Below are 20,868 nucleotides of genomic sequence, written 5' to 3'. Positions count from 1 at the left end.
GTATTGTGATAACAGTCTGTAGATAAGAGATTTGGAAACATGTGCCTGAATATCTGCTCAAGTGGAGCAGGTACTCAGAGGAGCAGCAGCTCTACTACAAGCTCTCCCTCATAAAGAGCACTTTGGTTCACTGGTGTTCAGGAATGCTCCACATAAGGCAGCATCTGCAACAAACATACATGAGCAGAGCAAGAGTTTGTGATAAAAGTGTGCAGTCCATCAGAATGTACCTGCCCCTGTTAGACTCCAAACAGGCTTATGTTGAAGACTGCAAAAAATCATTGAGTCATTCATTGACCACAGAGGTTTAAAGTTTGTCAGAAGTATTTTAATGTCTAATTACAACGCTGGGTATTTTGTGTTTTTCTTTCAGATGTCTGTGAGGTCTGCTGAGCTCTCCTGGAGTGTGCCATGGTCTTCAAACATGGTTGATGGCTGGTAAAACTCCATCTGCTGTGGTTGGGCAGATCATGCAGTCTGGTGTGCATCAAATGTAAATGCTCTTTCACATCAAGCAGATGATCTCCAGTTTGAGCTGGCCAGGCAAGTTTTGGCAACAGGTAGCTGCATGCAGTTAAGTGTGAATAATGTTAGTGTAGCTCAGAGGAGCACGGAGGAGCTCAGAGGAGTGGAGGAGGTCAGAGGAGCAGGAGAGGTCTGAGGAGCATGGAGGTGTGGAGGAGATCAGTGGAGCATAGAGGAGCTCAGAGGAGCTCAGAGGAGTGGAGGAGATCAGAGGAGCAGAAGAGGTCTGGGGAGCATGGTGGAGCGGAGGAGATCAGAGGTGTGGAGAAGTGTCATTTTACAGGAACGAGCTGGAACATGTTCCTCCCTAGATCTTTAGTTGTTATTATACATTAAGGGATGCAATGTATAATAATTGAAATACTGTCTCTCCAATAATGGGGACTGTCATAGTAATGAAAAAAACAGAGGGAACTTCGTAGGTCATGACATGTTGCTCCATTTCAGTGCAGTGTGGATTAAATATATTTAAATCTTAATTCTTTGCACTATGACAGTAATGATTTTCACTAAGCTCTTGTCAAGGTATTTAAAAAGGAAAACATTGCATATCTACAAGCCTCTCACAATATCTTATTATTTGGATGTTGCTACAGCCCTATTTGTTACCATGACTTTTTAAGACATACAATAAAAAAAAAAAAAAAAGCATATGAATAGCAAAACTATGAGCTATATTCTGTACTTTAGTTTAAAGACTTGAAATGACTTGAAGCTCATAGCAGAGGACTTGGACTTGAATTAAACTTGTTGGCCTCTGAGTTGGGACTTGACTTGGACCTGACTGTCTTTGACTTAGGACGTGACTCGGAATTGAGGCCAAAGACGTTCTGCAACTGATGTCAAGCCTGTCTGATATTTTTGAGTGCAAAGAGAGCCCTCCTGTCACTGCGTTTACGATCAATCTTTGTTACAACCTGGAGTAGTCTGGTACAGTCTGGAGGTGTGTGGTGTAGTCTGGTATAGTCTGCTGGAGTGTGGAGATGTGTGATGTAGTCCAATACAATCTGGAGCAGTCTAGTGGATTCTGGAGATGGGTGGTGTAGCCTGGTACAATCTGAGGCAGTCTGGTGGAGTCTGGAGATCTGTGACATAGTCTGGTACAATCTGAGGCAGTCTGGTGGAGTCTGGAGAAGTGTGGTATACTCTGCTGGAGTCTGGAGATGTATGGTGTATTCTGGTACAATCTGGAGCAGTCTGGTGGAGACTGGAAATGTGTAATGTAGTCTGGTAAAATCTGCTGGAGTCTGAAGGAACCTGGCAATGTGTGGTGTAGTCTGGTATAGTCTGCTGGAGTCTGGAGATGTGTGGTGTAGTCTGGTACAATCTGAGTCAGTCTGGTGGATTCTGGAGATGTGTAGTCTAGTCTGGTATAGTCTGGTCTAATGGAACCTGACAATGTGTGGTGTAGTCTGCTACAATCTGGAGTAGTCTGGTGTAGTCTGTAATAGTCTGCTGGAGTCTAATGGAGCCTGGAGATGTGTGGTGTAGTCTCATTTATTCTGTTGAAGTCTGGAGTTCAACGGTGCAATCTATTATTGTCTGCGGGAGTCTGGAGATGTGTGGTGTAGTCTGGTATCGTGCGCTGGAGTCTGATGGAGTCTGGAGATGTGTCTTGTGGTCTCTTACAATCTGGAGCAGTGTGGTGACATCTTTTACAGTCCAGTGGTGTCAGGTACAGTCTGAAGCTGTCCGCAGCAGTCTTCTGGAGTCTGGAGCTGTGTGGTGTAGGTAGTTTCACGTTGTTGGGCTGCAGTTGGATCACAGGAACCTGGAACTGCCTGAGTCACACAGTCTCCACAGCACAACAGCTTTTCTCCTCGGATAGAAACTACTGACCAATTAGAGCGCTCCTTTGACACTGACTCCTTGACGTATTTACCAGTTACAAATTCAGTACCTTCTCATGTGAGACAGAGGTGTGTCCTTCCAGAGACAATGACATTCTCCAGAACTGACACAGCCTGCCCACAGTGCCCTCTTCTGATAAGTGATCGTTTTATACCTATCAAGAAGCTATTTGTGAAAAGTTGAAAAATATGTTCAAAATTCCAGAAAGTAAAGAGTTCTAAAACATATTGATGACTCTATCCAAATTCTATCCAAAAGTTCAGCACAATTTAGTTTTAAGAAGCACATTTTTTCAACATAATAAAGGTCTTTACTTATATTATTATTTGTCATATAATCATTTCTGTATACACTTGAGAAGTTGTAGCCTTCTGGATTACTGTATGGATGCTAGATTATGGGATTATGGTAAAAAAAAGTCAAATCTTAAATATCCTAACTGTTTTAGTAAAATGAGTAGTTCAGAGAGAAAGAAAGAGAAGGCATATACGTACATTAACCATAGTCATTACTTCCCTAAACTTAATCTAGACCCTAACCTTAACGATTTATATCTGAACTTTAAACCAATAATAAAGTATTTACACCGTCGGGAAATGATTTTTGTCCCCATAATTAACCACGTGTACAGATGTTGGTCCCCACAATGCGATAACACCCCGTCCACACACACAGGGACCAGAGGAGCATCCTAAATGAGTTTAACATTAACATTCTGCCCAGATGCTTTATATCTATTGATTAAGTGCTTTGATTCACAGCGCAGCACATAAAAGTTACCCATAAGCCCCTCTGATTCTCGTGGGCTTAATGAATGGGGTCACATGTGTAATTGCTTAAATCTATAGGTTGATAAGACTTAGGTTTGTGAGTATTTCTTGCGTCGAGGTGACACGCCAGAGGAGCTGAGCGAGCAGAAGGTAAGCTAACACGCCATAAAAATGTGTCTTTACAACGCTCCGGGGACATCGTGATATAAGGCAGGATCAAGCTAATTATGGGGCAGGAGAGAGAGGGAGAGTGGGCTCTCTCTCTCCATCCTCCTCTCTATCCTCTCTTCACCCTCCTCTCCACCCCTCTCCCCCTTTCCGCCATGATATAAGATCAGACTATGGTGCACAGAAGAGAGAGGGGAAGTAGACTATCTTTCCCTTTCACCCTCCTCTTTGTCCTCTCTCTCCCTCACCTCCCTCTTTGTCCTCTCTCTCTCCTTCTCATTCTTTATTTCTGTCTTTTCTCTGTCCTCTTTCCAACCCCCTTTCTCACCCCTTCTCTGCCCTTAGTCCCCTCTAGCTCTTCTCCCCCTCTCCTTTCCTTTCTTTGTCTTCTCTCCACCCCTCTCTCCCTTCTCCCCCGCCCTCTCCGTCCTCTCTCTGTCACCCTCTCTCCTACTCTCACCCCACTCTCCTTCCTCTGTCTTTGTCTTCTCTCCCTTTTTCTTTCACTCTATCCTCTCTCCACTCTCGCCTCCTCTTCCTCCTGTCTCCTCCTCTCTCCCCCCTTTATCCACCTCTCCGTCCTGCTCTCCCTCCTTTCTCCACCTCTCTGCCATCTTTCTCCCTCTCCTTTCTCTTCCTCCCTTTCTGTCCTCTCTCTCTCCTTTCCTCTTTAAGTCTTCTCTACTCCACACTCTTTTTTCCCAATCCCTCTCTTCTCTCTCACTCCCCTCTCTCCACCTCTCCATCATCTCTCCTGTCTCCTGCTCTCCCTACTCTTTCCACCTCTCTCTTTCCTCTCCATCCTCACTCCTCTCACTCTCTCCATCCCCTTTCCACCCCTTTCTTTGCATTCTGTCTCCTCCTCTCCTCCCTGTCTCCTCTATGTCCTCTATTTACCCCCTCTCCTTTCCCCCTTTCCCTCTCTGCCCCCTCTCTATCCTCTCTTCCACCCCCTTCTCCATCTATCCCCCTTTCCACCATGATATAAGATCAGATTAAGCTAATTATGGGACGAGGAGGGATGGGGATTTTATCTCCCTCTCTCAGACCGCTCCCTCTCCTTACTTTCCATCCTCTCTGCCTCCTCCTTCTCCTATATCTGTCCTTTCTGTCCTTTCTCTCAGTCTCCCTCTCTCTCTGTCTCAAACCCACACTTTCCCCACTCTCACCCTTTCCCTCTCCCCCTCTTATTCCACTGTCTGTACTCTCTCCCTCTTTTCTCTGTCCTCATTCCTCTCTCCGCCTCTCTCTACCTTTCCATCCCCCTCTCTCCTTTCCTTTCCCATCTCTCCTCCTACTCTCTCTCTCTCTCTCTCTCTCCATTAGGGATGGGACGATATACGATAATATCGTTAATCACGATAAAAAAAAGGTCCGCAATTAATCGTTCGTGGCATTTTTTAATAATCACGCACGATTATAATCGCCTTTACGGCACCACACTGCCTCATGTTTCCAGTTCCAATCTAACATTTAGATGTTAGTTTGTGGTGTTTGCCCACTTTGACATAGCAATGACACTTGTAGCTTCTGTGCTTATCTCTGAACTATATTCTGTCAGATATCAACAATAAACAAAGTCTGATCCGTAACTCTCCACAGGAACGTACCAGTGCGCGCCTCACCCGTGCACACAGATGAGATGCTAATGTGTGCACATCTTATATTTTTACCTACAATAATGCAAACTGCAGAATAAAACAACACCTTTTAAACAATAGACAAATTAAGTCTAATTCATAAAGCTGAACACAAATGTGTCAGAGCACATGGTCCGAATGTGCACTATATGCACAGAAGCAAAGCTAACGATTATACACGGTATATTTTACCTACAATTAAGTCAATAGCAGAATAAACCACGCTTACCGATCGAGAACAGCATCCAATCCATCAAAAAATAAGGTCCTTTACTCCTGAGTCCACTGTGGGATCTTTACTCTTTGCCAGGTCAGAGATGCCTCTAGTTTAACTGGTACAAACATCCACAGTGTCCTCGATCACGTCCTCCCTTTGGTTTGTCCGCTTCGTCGTGTTTAAAACACAAAACAACAGTGCGTAAAATGCGCCATTATGCACACATTTCTGCATCCACTCGTTTCCCAATTCACCAAAGATTAAAAAAATTAAGTGTTCGTCGACGGGCATTTGCGTCACTTCCGGCGCGACAACGACTGGCCTATTTCGACAGCATGGCATTGAGGAGTACACATTTTCTTCCGGGTACGTCTGTTTACAGAAAACCATTGCCTGTCATATGCTCATTGGCTGTAAGGGGAAAACGTCACTAAATGTGTGTAATGTAATTGGTTGATTCTACAAGGGCCTCAGTAACCCACAACCCCCACCTTATTGGCCAACACTGGTGTCAATCACAAGCTAACATGCGTGTTTAGCACTGGGGAACAAAGTTGGCGCTATCAGAAGTTTATTATGCCTGAAATCGACAAAAGAAATGCAAAGAAGTGACGGAGCAGATTTCATATTTGGAGTACTTTCCTGCAGCAGATTGGACATGGAGGATCTTATTTTGTGGACATAATTTCTTGACTGGATTATATTCTCTGGACCTTTACGGACACTTTGTGTGAATATGTTGACGTTTGACAGAACCAGAGCGCTCAATGGTAAGTGAAGTCCAGATTCATACTTTGTGACTTTCCTGTAAAAACGTCTTTCCTGTCAGCACTGTGGTGATTGCAGGTGAAAATGGTTTGCATATCCAGAAAGACGAGCGCCGGAGCTTTCATTTGATGTGTAGATTGTTTGTGTGGGTGATGCAGAAGTGTATGTACATTGCTGTAAAGTTGTAAAGTAGGCCCGGGCCGTCGGAACGTTAACAGGTTAATAATTATCGCGATAATATCGTTAATTGCGATTATTTTGGCCACAATAATCGTGAGTCTAAAATTTAATATCTTCCCATCCCTACTCTCCATCCTCTTTATCTCACCCTCCTTTCCTCTGTTCTCTCTCTCCTCTCATCCACTCCCTCCTCCTCTTTCTCTCCTCTCTCCCCTTTCTCCCCCGTCCTCACCTCATTCTCTCTCTCCCTCTTCTCTTCCTTCTCCTCTCTGCCTCCTTTTCTCTCCCCCCTTTCTCTCCTCCTGCCTCCTTCTCTTCCTCATCCTCTCTGTCTCCTCTCTCCCTCCTCCTGTCTGCCTCCTCTCTCCTCCCTCCCTCCTCCTCTCTACCTCCTTCTCGCTCCCTCTCTCTCCCTCCTCTTTCTCTCCTCCTGCCTCCCTCTCGTCCTCCTCCTCTCTGTCTCTTCTCCCTCCTTACTCCCTCCTTCTTGCTCCCTCTCTCTCTCCTCCTTCTCTTCTCCTGCCTTCTTCTCTCCCTCCTCTCTCCCTCCTCCTCTCTACCTCCTTTGCTCCCTCCCTCCATCCTCCTGCCTCCTCTCTCCCTCCTCCTCTCTACCTCCTTCTCTCTCCCTCCCTCTCCCTCCCCTTTCTCTCCTCTTGCCTCCCTCTCATCCTCCTCCTCTCTGTCTCCTCCCTCCTTATTCCCTCCTTCACTTCTCCTGCCTTCTTCTCCCTCTCCTTTCTCCCTCCCTCCTCCTGCCTTCTCTCTACCTCCTCCTCTCTACCGCCTACGCTCCTTCTCTCCCTCCCTCCTCCTCTCTACCTCCTTCTCTCCCTCCCTCCTCCTGCCTCCTCTCTCCCTCCTCCTCCTGCCTCCTCTCTCCCTCCTTCTCTCCCTCCCTCCTCCTGCCTCCTCTCTCCCTCCTCCTCCTGCCTCCTCTCTCCCTCCTCCTCCTGCCTCCTCTCTCCCTCCTCCTCCTGCCTCCTCTCTCCCTCCTCCTCCTGCCTCCTCTCTCCCTCCTCCTCTCTACGCTCCTTCTCTCTCCCTCCTCCTCCTGCCTCCTCTCTCCCTCCTCCTGCCTCCTCTCTCCCTCCTCCTCTCTACCTCCTTCTCTCCCTCCCTCCTCCTGCCTCCTCTCTCCCTCCTCCTCTCTACCTCCTTCTCTCCCTCCCTCCTCCTGCCTCCTCTCTCCCTCCTCCTCTCTACGCTCCTTCTCTCCCTCCCTCCTCCTGCCTCCTCTCTCCCTCCTCCTCCCGCCTCCTCTCTCCCTCCTCCTCTCTACCTCCTTCTCTCCCTCCCTCCTCCTGCCTCCTCTCTCCCTCCTCCTCTCTACGCTCCTTCTCTCCCTCCCTCCTCCTGCCTCCTCTCTCCCTCCTCCTCCCGCCTCCTCTCTCCCTCCTCCTCTCTACCTCCTTCTCTCCCTCCCTCCTTCTGCCTCCTCTCTCCCTCCTCCTCCTGCCTCCTCTCTCCCTCCTCCTCCTGCCTCCTCTCTCCCTCCTCCTTCTCTCCCTCCTGCCTCCTCTCTCCCTCCTCCTCTCTACGCTCCTTCTCTCCCTCCCTCCTCCTGCCTCCTCTCTCCCTCCTCTCTCCCTCCCTCCTCCCTCCTCCTCTCTACCTCCTTCTCTCCCTCCCTCCTTCTGCCTCCTCTCTCCCTCCTCCTCCTGCCTCCTCTCTCCCTCCTCCTTCTCTCCCTCCTTCGCTCCCTCCCTCCTCCTGCCTCCTCTCTCCCTCCTCCTCTCTACCTCCTTCTCTCCCTCCCTCCTCCTGCCTCCTCTCTCCCTCCTCCTCTCTCCGTCCTTAGCTCCCTCCCTCCTCCTCTAGCCTGCAGTATGTTTGATATGTGGAGGTTCTTTATGAAGTGTGGTGCCCAGAGAGGGGCGTTAAATCTGGGCGCTCCGTTCGACGTTAAATCCGGTCTCTTCCTTTGGTGTTAAATCCGGGTGCTCCGTTCGGTTTCATCGGGTTAGAGCTCAAGCATTTCCATTCTATTTTTTTTTTAAATAATGAAATATCAAAACAAATTCAAAATTATGAGTAAGACTGAAACAAAGGGAACACATAAATACAGTAACAGAAAACAAAGGAGTCCAGAGTGTACATCTATTCAAAGTGGAAAATCAATGACCATGAGGTGTATTCTCTCTCTCACTCTTTTTCTCTGTCTCTGTCTCTCTCTTTCTCTTTGTCTCTCTCTTTCTCTGTCTCTCTCTCTCTTTCTTTCTGTCTTTCTCTCTCTCTCACTCTCTCACTCTCTCTGTGTCTCTCTCTCTCTCTAACTCTCTTTCTCTCTGTCTATCTCGCTCTCTTTCTCTGTCTCTGTCTGTCTCTCTCTCTCTCACTCTCTATCTCTGTCTCTCACTCTCTTTCTCTCTCTATCTCTCCTCTGTCCCTCTCACTGTCTCTCTTTCTCTGTCTCTCTCTCTTTCTCTTTATCTCTCTCTTTCTCTGTCTCTCTTTCTCTCTCTCTCTCTTTCTCTGTCTCTGTCTCTCTTCCTCTCTCTCTCTCTTTCTCTCTCTCTCTCTTTCTCTCTCTCTCTCTTTCTCTGTCTCTCTTTCTCTGTCTCTCTCTCTTTCTCTGTCTCTCTTTCTCTCTCTCTCTTTCTCTGTCTCTCTCTCCCTCTCTCTCTCTCTCTCTCTCTCTGTCTTTCTCTCTTTCTTACTTTTACTTTTTATATTATTATATTATTTGAGCCCTGCTGAAAAGGCTGAGGTTTATTTTTAACAAGTTCATAATTTGAGCAAATTCAAATATACAAATAAAAACAGAATAAAACATTGATTCAATTGTTTCTATTGAACAAAATTTAGCTCAGATTTTCTACAAATCACCACATTTGAAGCTTTATAAGACCTTAAAATCTGCACAAAATACTTTTACTTTTTTAGTCTTTAAGTAGATTTTTAAACAGGTACCTTTATTTGAGTTTTGGAGTGTTTTTGCTCCAGTATCTGTACTTTCACTGAAATAAACTAAATTGAGTATCAAACTGATAATGAAGTGGTATTGTTTTCAGCTGTGTTTCTCTGAATTACCTAGTTTAAGGGAGATACATTTTATAAACAGGGAGGAAGAAATTAAAACCCTAATTTAATAAAATAGATGATTTTTTCAGACCAAGCTTTAGTTTGTTTACCTGACAGTTTCTGCTCACCCGTGGTCGTCCTCAGAGTGGCCATGTGATATCGCCGTGACGACTCCAGTCAGATGAAGGCGTGCACACGAGCAACAAAAAACAAAGCAGAACATGCAACTCAAATGGACCATTGTAAAAGAGAGAACCATATCACTGAGACAGAAATAGACATGATTTAATAACTTATGCTGACAAAGAACACAGAATCCATATCTTTGAATGCATTTGTATTTTGAAAACAGTAGACCTATAAATCTCCTGCATATGAGGCTGAATAATCTTAATCGTTAATTGCTCAAGGACACCACGATATCCCCTGGACGGGATCAAACCAGCGGCTCTTCAAGTGACCTCCTGCCACCTGAGCCACCTGTGTAACTTTGGATGTCGTTTATATTTCAATGTTAACAACGTATGAACAATACAATACACAATAGACCAATGTATATAAGAAGTTTTGTCTTTATTATTTGAATTAAAGCTTACTTCATCATCATTACATGGTGATCTTAAAGGCCCTTTAGCTGATTTTTCCACATATTTGAGCAAACTGTGTCATGTCCCAGTACAGATATATTGCATAAGCAGCTCTTGAGGTCAAAGTAAGTCCAGTGTTCTGTCTGTATCTAATCATAAAGCGTTTTATTGTCTGAGAATCAGCTTTAGCGTGACCATGACTGCAAAACCCCGCTCTGATCTCTGAAAGTTGTGTTGTGAAAACGCTTATAAAGTCATTGCTGTGAATAATTAGGATTCTTGAAATACATAAGATAAGTAAAGAATAACTTTGCACCACTGCAGATTCGTTTTTCTGCTTTTCACATTTTTAAAACAGTAAAATGATGTGTCAATCCTTGGAAAATACCAGATTTTGTGAATTAATTAAAAGAACTATTATGCAAAATTCATTTCTTGGAGCTTTCTCTCATGTTATAACGCCGTTCCCTCATCAAAAACATGCCTGTAGAGGTTTTAGATGTCATCCATGCATGTCTGAGTGTTTTAAAGGTCTCTCTCGGGTCCTATTCGAACCCTCCTTACAGTTAGCAGTAAAACTCTGTGCAACGCTGAGCCCACAAGTCTGTGCTCCCACACGGCATAAATATACAAAAGCATGATACAAAACTACACAACAACTTGACAAATCTGATTCGATCTGCGTGAAAGCACAAACATATCAGTAAAGACAAGCAGGTGGTGGATACTATAAAGACGTTACAGAGTGCACTTTTAAATGCAGCTCAAGAATCCATACATTATTTAACAGCACCATAACCTTGATAAAGTGATTAAACTGGTATACGTCATAATTATCAGGGAGTTTAGTTGTTTTGGGTCATCTAATTTTCTACTTACTTTCTTTCTTTATTCTTTATTTGTCAGGAACATAGACAAATTCATTAATCTAACAAAAGAAAAGATGATTTGTACCAGATTAAGCTACTTAGTTATAGTTACTTTCCATCTGCAGTTGCCTGGGCAGGTGAACACACATTAAAATACACATTTCATTACAATTATATTATAAAAGTAACATTTCATCATTAACAGCAGCAGGAAAATAGAATAAAACGTCCCCATGTCCAGTATGTGATGTGCAGGTTTTTACAGTGAGACAGAACAGCACAAATTAACTAGACAAAAGTGTATTTTTTCTTCTGGACATGAACAAACTGAATCAACTTTTGGAAATCCAACTGACGTGTATATGGGAAAACTTATCTGTCTAGACATGTCAAGAAAAACTATTTATCATGTATTTTTTAAACTTAAAAATGGGGTTGGTGGCGCACTTTTAGTCCTAACCCCACAAACATATCTTTTGTTTATTTTAAATGTCCTCCGCGCTCCAAAATGGCCCACACGTTCTCACACGTATCTCTGAATGACCACGGACAGTATTTCACGTTCACACATCTGCGCCTCAGAGTGTAATTAGAAGGACACGTTCTAAATGTGGAGCGGAGCGGCGCAGACCCGGGATTTTGTTCCAGGAATAGGCGACGTGAGAGGGCGGGATTCACAGGCCGAGTCGCCACTGTGCACCCTCCTCCACCGCAGAAGTGTCGGGACGAGCCAATGGTCACACGGAACCAGACAGAGATAAAAATCAGTTTCATCTGAGAGGTGGGTAGAGCAGCCAAAAACTGTGCTCAAGTAAGAGTAGAAATAATACACTGCCTTCTCCAGCACATCCCAAAGATTCTCAATGGGGTTAAGGTCTGGACTCTGTGGTGGACAATCCATGTGTGAAAATGATGTCTCATGCTCCTGAACCACTCTTTCACAATCTGAGCCCGATGAATCCTGGCATTGTCATCTTGGAATATGCCCGTGCCATCAGGGAAGAAAAAAAATCCATTGATGGAATAACCTGGTCATTCAGTATATTCAGGTGTCAGCTGACCTCATTCTTTGAGCACAGACTGTTGCTGAACCTCGACCTGACCAACTGCAGGAGGCTCTTACTTATTTGTTTAGTTAAATCCAGGTGGCGACTTTTTTTTTTTTTTGGCCAGGCAGTGTATTACTCAAGTAGAAGTAAAAAAAAACTGAGATTTAAGAAATACTCGAGTACGATTAAAAAAGTATTTGGGAAAACTACTCTAGTAAGAGTTACTTAAAGAGTAACATAACATCAGATTTTTTATTTGAATTGAATGTAAGTTGAAGAACCAAAATGCACAAAATCTAATATTTTCAAAGAACAGACACAAACACGAGACAAACTAAATCACTAAAGGTTCAATGTAACTTTTGTCGCTTGTAGATTTACTCACATGTGAATGAGTAATTACAATTTTTACTCAAGTAAGAGTATTGTTACTTCAATAAAAAAATATTACTCAAGTAGGAGTAAAAGTATGCAGCTTGAAAAATACAATTTATTAAAAAAGTTACACAAGTAAATGTCACTGAGTAAATGTGGTAAATGTAAGCAGCTTTCTGGAGTCAACACATCACCTGCACGATTCTGTGGAAATAACAATTTAAACAAGCAGGAGGAGTATGAGTCAGGTTTGTGAAGATGCAAGCCCGCTCACATTAAGGACATGTTTTTTGTTTTCAGAGCAATAAACTAGAACTGCACAATTAATCGTATTTGAAATGGAAATCTCATTTAGAGCAGCCACAATTATCAAATCACAAAGGCTGCAATTATTTAGATAACAGAATTTCCTCTTCAGAGATAAAAATGATTTGTTGAAAAATCCTGTTGTTCCTTTAGTTTAGATCTGAAATGTCCCTGTGTGTCAGATGCCCTCCCTGTGTCTCCATGGGGTCTTATTCTGTGTAATTGCCTGGGATTCTTTCTTAGATTTCTTCTCTCAAACGTTACGACAAATCAGGAAAATAGTGCTCTCTGAATGGAATCTTTCAATCACAAAGTGGCAGAAAAATTGCAATACGTTTTTTTTACCCAAGTCATACAGCCTTACATAAACTAGGGTTGTCAAAAGTATTGGAAATCAGATACTAATTGATGCTAAAACTTGTATCAAAACAAGGTACTAATTTGAGCAGGTATCAATAAAAAAAGTCACATTCACAGGACAGAAATGAACACAGATATAAGGCCATAGAAAATACAATTTAATGTTGAAAATCAAATTCTGTTTCTGTCTAAATAAAGATATATATTTTTTTATTATCATTGTGGTATCAGAACTGGTATTGAGTATCGAGTCTATTCCTTAGCATCAATATCGTGAAATTTTAGTATTTAGTATGTGATTTTTTTTGTGTCGATACCTGCTCAAATGAGTATCTAGTTTCAATACTAGTTTTAGTATCGATTAGTATCTGATCTTCATCACTTTTGACGACCCTAAATTGGCCTGTGTACTTCCACTTGGATATTTGCTTATTCTCCTAAATGTCCTGATCCTCACAAAGGAGCGTATGAAGTTTGATGTAAACATCAGCAGGCTGCAGTTAAACTCTGTGACCTCAGATCACAAAAAACACTCCATTTGAACAGTGTGAAACAATGGGTGGAACAACAGGCACTTTGACATGTAGCATGGACTGTAACAGAACTACCCTAAACAAATACAGTACACCTAAATATAAACAATTAAAGTGACTATTTTTAAGGACTGGATATAAGTTTTCTCAGAGCTGGGTACACAGAAAATGTGACTCTAACTGAAGACTTTTTCCTCTGAAACAAACTATATTTGATCCCTATCTAAAAAGAGTCAAATTAATAAATAACTGATAGTAAATTTTACTCCATTCTCTCACTCTCATACTCTTATTTGAATAGAAGTAAAGTTACTGTACATACATTCTCCAGTGCTGCTTACTCAAAGATGAATAAGTCATTTACTCTACCATTATTTTACTCCAATTAAAAATGTTTTACTCTACAAAGATTACAATCATTCCCATGCCTTTGGTCCCTAAATAAAAGCAAAATCAGTAGATTTAACAATTAAAACTTCATTCAATTGCAGACTGTAATAAATGCTGCCTTCAACTGTGTCATCTAAGTTATAAGAGACAGAATGAGACAATGAGCTCGTGAGAGTCATCACAGCTGTAAGACATCTGTAAATGAAGTGCTTTAAAAGTGACATCTTTCATATTTTCTAAAGTATTCATTTGAACCAGTATCACTGCATCATGCATTTTATTTAATAGTGTTTGTATGCCACATTGAATATTCTACGTATAATTAACCAAAGAATTAAAAGTAACTTTGCCTAAACCTGCCATTTTAGTTAAGCTGCTCTAGCAGTACAACTTTCAAATTTTCTGATCCGCTGGCCTTTAAGTGACAATTACAAAGCTTATAAGAGAAATGGCCCTTATTCTCTGGCATTGGTATTTTACAAAGAAAAATATCATCATGCATTAAATAAACAAAGCACTCCCTCAACTCTGAGACCATGGGATTGACTTTAGTGTTTCCAATGTCTATGTCATAAACAGTGATCTTTAACAAGTTGCACACATCTGTCAGATCTTTGTCGTAGGAGGTGCCAGCGAGAGAGTCCAGTGACTTCCATGGTTTGTCAATCATGACATATAAGGAACATGAGAAACTACAAAAAATACCAGGAGCTCAAAGAAGAGCTGGAGAAGACCTAGAAGGTGAGCAGTGGTGCTGGTGGTCACAGGCACACTCGGGGCAGTGACCCCCAAACTGGAGGACTGGATACAACAGATCCCAGGAAAACATCAGACATCTCAGTCAGAAACATGCAGTACTAGGAACAGCAAAAATACTGCGCCAAACCCTCAGTCTCTGAAGACCTTTCAGGGTCACAGATTATGTTTTGACCATAGTGGAAGTTCTGCTTCATCTTCTCTTTGATTATTCTACATTGTTGGTTGTGTGCTTAGCTTCACCACCCTGGTTTTCTATCATCACAGAGCCATTTACACCTTGGATTGAAGACTGTCAACATATTTATAACAAATGAATTGATAACTATCATCGTTCCTTGAAATATATCTTTTGGTGAAGGTGTCTGTTTTTCTATGTTTATGTCTGAGCAAACTTCAGTCTCCAGAAAACCAGTCCCTCCTGAAATAAAACTTTTTTACCTCATGACACATTTTTTTCCCCAAAACACTATATATTTACAATGTGTTTTTAATTAAATATCTCTTTCTGTGAGACATAAAAACACAAAACTTGCTTTTTGGATCTGTTAAATAGGGGAACAAGGTAATGATTCCTTTGGCATAATATTTTACTTGCCTTGTAGGCCTCGTTCTAAAAACAAGAAAAGGACACTCTCATCTGCAGACACACAAACAAAAAACTATGTACCATAAAAGTTCAGAATAGTATAATATTGTAGCGTTCTGGTGTAAGGAAACTCGCCAAATTCCTTTTGGTTGTTTATTTTCTGAACACAAGGGCTACTGTAGACTGTAACCACGCCACAACAAGAGCAAAAACTAAAGCAAAACAACAGCAGTCTCAACTCACTAGAGCCAATCTCCCAAAACAGACCAGGAACTGACAAACAGAACCTTCACATCAACATGTCGGCACAAGCACCAAGTGTCACATGCAAAAGCACTTATAACAACAACAACACATGAACAGTTACAAGAGCAACAAAAGGGGTCAACTCTGACCCAAACACAAAATATCAGATCATTACAATATGAAATAACTGTTGTTATGACATGTGACTGATCATTGAGCGACGTGTGAGATCCTCACTGCTCTTCACTGAAGCAGAGCGACGCTGTAGTATTATTGTGTCATCAGAGTAAGCCTCATTGTTTCCACTCCAGCTTGGAAAGGAGAACTCAAACCTTCTGCAAAATAGAGCATGTATTATTGCAAATTATTGTAAAAAGTAAACCTAATATAAAGTACATGAAAGTAAAAAGCCCTGATTTTATCAGTTTTACTAGGAAAAATTCAAACATCTTCATCAACCTCAGTCTTTGATTCATCAGACACTTTCAAATCAAACACAAAATCAAATCTTTTAGCAATTGCAAAAAACAAAATTGAAATTAGCTAAAAAATTTAACAAACAACAAAATATTTTATGAATGTCATTTGGAGTATCACAATGACAAAATACAGGCTGGATATGTCAAACCAATAGAAATGTGCTAAAATGTGTCTTAAGTGTGTTTAGATTTAAAACTACCAAACAATTATGTATTTTTTTTTCTTCAAAAATGAAGAGAAGCTTAGTCTGCCTTCATAGCAAATGACCTGCTTCTGCAGCAAGTCTGTAATCTGAATAAAAGCAAGTCTCTTTACACTTCAGCCCATAAAAATACTGGTAAAATGCTCAAGATGTAATCAAAATGCACTTCTTCACATGAATCAAATGAGTGTTTCAAGTAGCAAAGCTAAAGCACTAAAACCACTCGACTCTCAGAAACTAACATGTGCTCTGTTTTTGTGCACAGGCAGTGGGGCTAAAAACACTCCCATTCAGTACAAAATCCATGTACTTTCACTGTAATACAGCTAACACACTAAAAACACTAGAATTCAGTAACCCCATATTCATTAAGAATCAACTCTGGACTGGGATCAGTCAGAATCAGATCGTGTTAATGTTAGCACTTTTTGATAACAAATCAAAGTCAGCTGGTTGAATGACTATCCTTTGTGTGTTTCCAGGTTTCGAAGTGTATTTTTACACAATCAACTACAGTGTTTGACATATTTCAACAATAACAAATTATAAAAAAAACATAAAAGATTTGATAGTGAGGGGCTAAAACAAGAGATGACTGTTTCCCCAGCTCAACTGTGTGACCCGCTGACTGAGAGACGTACAGTGTTTCTGTGGTAATTCTCCCACTCTAGAAGTTACTAAGAGCGGTAATTGGACTCTTAAATGTTTAAATGTTACTCATGTCGAAGAAGAAATGTTTTATCTGGGAAATTTACTCACCCAGTTTCACTGTGTAGTGCTCAGTTATATTTACTCTGTTAGTTCCTCTTCTCACTGTGAGTCAGTCTAAAGTGACTTGAGCTTTATGTTACAATGTGAAATGATTTGAACATTTGTGTTTTTTGTACTGCTCCTTCAGATATGATTTAGTTTTTCTGTCTGTCTTTTAAAAATACAAAAATGTGTGAATTATTTGTATGTCCTTCAAATTACATTAACTTCAAATTATAAATCAGACGTTACGGCCCAACAGTTACTCTTTAAGTTACTCTTTAAGTTACTCTTTAAGTTACTCTTTAAGTTTCTTTCCCCAAATAGTTTTTTTTAAATTTTACTTGAGTAATTTCTTGGAATATTTCTACTTGAGTAATATTATTTTGAAGTAACATTACTCTTATTAAATAACATTTTGTCTACTCTACCCATCTCTGATGTTTATAGGCTATATGCACTGCTTTGTTAAGAAGTATTATAGTTGTATTTATAAGTAAATTTAACAGTGTTTCTTGTGACGGTAAAGCTAACAACAACTAGCATGCTAACACGATCTTCCTGCAGTTCACGTATTTTTATCTCAAGAGATGCTTATACAATATTTCTGTATAAATCTGAGAAACAGGCCCATGACAATTTGTAAAGTTGTCTTAAATATTCGTCTGGGAAAAGAATAATGTTACAATATGTTACAATAATAATAATAATCAAATAATAATTGAAAAACTTAAGCTATAAGCGCCTATGCTGTGATATCATGGACAACAGCAAGAGGCCTTAAAGTGTGTGTATGTGGGTGTGGGTGCGGGTGTGTGTAGGGGTGTGTGTGTGTGTGTGTGTGTGTGTGTGTACATATATAGCCTATAGCCTGTATTAACTCCATAAAAACTCCTCCAGAAAGTACAGCGGTGCTCTGACACTCTCTACCCGTGTCAGAGGCGACGCGCTGCGGGTCTTTGGCTGAGGCAGGGCGGGGCCTTCACAAACGGAACCACGTCTCCACACACTGAGGTTGGAAGAGTGAAAAACATCCCACGAATCGAACCCTTACGCCGGCGCAGACTCGTCTTTACGCACGGGCCAAGCGTGTATCTCCACTGGTGCGACTTTAGCGCGTTAGCTCAGCCTTCATTTGGAACAGGCTTGTTCGGTCACACCATAGTTTAAGTTGTGGAGAATTATTCTTTATAATTTTGCCTTATAAGAATCCAGAAATACGTCAAATTTAGTAAAAATACAAATACATTTGCATAAAATGTGACGATATGTGTAGTCATTTTAAAAAAAAACAAACCTGTATTTATTTGTTTTATTTATTTTTTTATTTTTTAATCTCAGGGTAGAAGTCAGGGTAGAAAGTAACTAATTACAAATAGGCCTACTCATGTTACTGTAACTGAATACAGTTTTGGGATTGGCCAATTTTGCCTTTTATTTAGAATAAAAGTGTGATCCAAAATCCTTCTAAAATTGTGTTAAAAAGTAACTTGTAACTAATACTATGGGTAGTATTTTTCCACTCGTTACTTTTACTTAAGTTAAAAAAAAAACTACTAGTACTCTGAGTAGTATTTTTTCTTGCTTACTTGTTACTTAAGTACAATTTTGGAAGCAGTACTTGTACTTGCAGATGTTTTGGGTAGGCTAATTGCACTTCTTTGTTATAAATAAAACTGATCTAAATACTTCTAAATTTGTATTTAAAAGTAACTTGTAACTAGTACTCTGAGTAGTATTTTTAATGTGTACTTTGTTACTTTACTTAAGCACAAATTGGCAGCAGTATTTATAATTAAGGACATTATGTAACTATATCACTTTTACTTGAGTACACATCTTCAGTACTTTCCACCTCTTATAAACTTTGTAACTTTGTAACTGCAGTGTTGCCTGTTTGAAAACGACCACAATTAGAAGCATATTATTGGAAAAACATTATTAAATGAGCAAGGTAAACTCATTAACAATACAGTATATTTAATTTGCATTTTGTGCGTAAAATTTTACTAGAGACAGTTTATTATTTAGTAATGAAAATTAGGTCAAAAATGTGCCCACTCACTTTGACCAGATGTTGTGAGGCTTAGAGATGTGCAGTAGGAACAGCAGTCAACATGTTACATAAGAATGCTCCTTACAAATATGTCCAAGCCTACTAAAGTGCAAGTAAAAGGCCCGGTATATAAAACTTTGTATTTATTTATTTTTTTATTTTTTCGTTGTAGATCACTTAGACATATTACACGAATTCAAATAAATAGTAAAAATAAATACTATGCTAAACTAACTAACTTTCTAAACCATACAAGTTGGCTATGGAGTAGAGTAGACTTATTAACGCGTGACTGCTAATTTGCATATTTGTTACTTGCCTTGACTGCAAGATTTATCGTGATCGAAATCAAATGAAATGGACGGAATTAACCACAGCAATTAACAACGTAAAGAAAACAATGTACCGTGTGAATGGAGCAAAGTCCTGAAAATGTCAAATCAAATGAACTTAATGGGGAAAATAAAGATATAAGGGCTCAAATACTACTACTACTACTACTACTACTACTACTACTACTACTACTACTACTACTACTACTACTACTACTACTACTACTACTACTACTACTACTACTACTAATACTAATACTAATACTAATACTAATAATAAAACATCGGACTTATAGCGCTTTTTGGACACTCTTTAGGCTTTACACACAATAAGAAAATCACGGGAGGGATGCAGATTAAACAGGTGATTTTCTAGTAGTGATTTGAAGTGCTGCAAAGAGTCCGAGTTCCTGATGTAGTAGTGAGTAGTAGTAGTAGTAGTAGTAGTAGTGATGTAGTGAGTTCCAGAGGACAGAGGCGACGGCAGCAAAGGCTCGATCGCCAAACTAATTAAGCAAGAAATAATCGCGTATGCAAACTCTTAAGGTTAGAGGGTTGGTTTTTTTCATTATAATTCGTAGGATTTCTGAATTAAGGAAAATTCCGACTGTTGCCATAGTGTATCTTAAAATCAAGTGCTAATTGTCTATAGTAAATGAAATAGACAACAACCAATTACAAGAGACAAACTTTTCCTATATATTTCCCATGTATCAACTTTGACCACTGTACCCAAATGCGCTCGCTGATCAAAGCTCCCCAAAATCACCTCTGCGCTCTGCTTCTTCACAGTCCATACGTGCGTCAGTCCCGTCTGATGGATGACTGGCGCACAGGAAGCCGCGCGCATGAGATAGATCCCGGGCTAAAGCTCCTGTCTGGGCCCGGGGTGGGAAGCGGATGAGGAGGAATTCGGAGGACTTTAAAGCTCAAACGCCAAAGCTGCGCGCCAGGAGTCTCCAAAACCTTTCCAAACTTCGGCCCCTTTGCGTCGTGGATAAGAATGGCACGCTATACTCACGGGTCTTTTCACCATAAATTAAACTCCAATGCAACAGGGTCTAATACTTTGATTGTCGTAAATTACGCTTTTACGCATATCGCTTGGATTTAAACAGTTCCACAGTTAGACTTGAACCATTACGCACCGACATAAAGCATAGGTTCCCATTGATAACAAATAGAATGCAATCCCCCGTGGTAAGTCTCAAGTGGTCATACAAAACTTTGTACAATCCGAGCATACACAGGCAAGACGTCTCCAAAACTGTTCCAAAACTCTTCCATGGTTCCTTTACGCGTCCTCTCCGCAGAGTGAGCACCCAAAGCCGGACCAGGGGGCTATAGCTATCCTGTTTCCTCTCGCGTTTAGCACCGGCCATATATCAGGCCTATAAAAGTGAAGCAGCCGGCCCGCGTGTACGATTTTTATTATGGTATTAAAACTCCAGCCAAAAGTAGCGCAAGTAGTTGTTGTAAAAATAAGAAGCGCTCGTTAACCAAAAATGACTGTTAATCTGCCAATAAAAACTGAGGGAACGCAGGAGAGGAGGAGGATAAATAATTCACACACCTATAGTTGGTTTTACGCATTTATCTTGTCTATCTGGTCTGTGCGTAAAAGTGCATGGCTCAAGTTGGAGCTAATGGCGTTTATAACATGGATTGATGTGGCTAACAATTCAGTACAAGTGGCTTTTGACGGCTCTAAATCCAGAACGCGCGCGCATGTTCTGATCACTATAAATATACTTTACGCACGGCACAAACCTAATGATTATTCGTCAGCCGCTGTCTGCCTGCGCGTATTACGCACCGTGCCAAGACCGACTTCTATATCATCCA

The sequence above is a fragment of the Periophthalmus magnuspinnatus genome, chromosome 8, assembly GCF_009829125.3.
Source record: "Periophthalmus magnuspinnatus isolate fPerMag1 chromosome 8, fPerMag1.2.pri, whole genome shotgun sequence".
In the NCBI taxonomy this organism is placed as follows: Eukaryota; Metazoa; Chordata; class Actinopteri; order Gobiiformes; family Gobiidae; genus Periophthalmus; species Periophthalmus magnuspinnatus.
The sequence above is the reverse complement of the archived record's forward strand: the minus strand, read 5'-3'. Positions refer to the sequence as shown.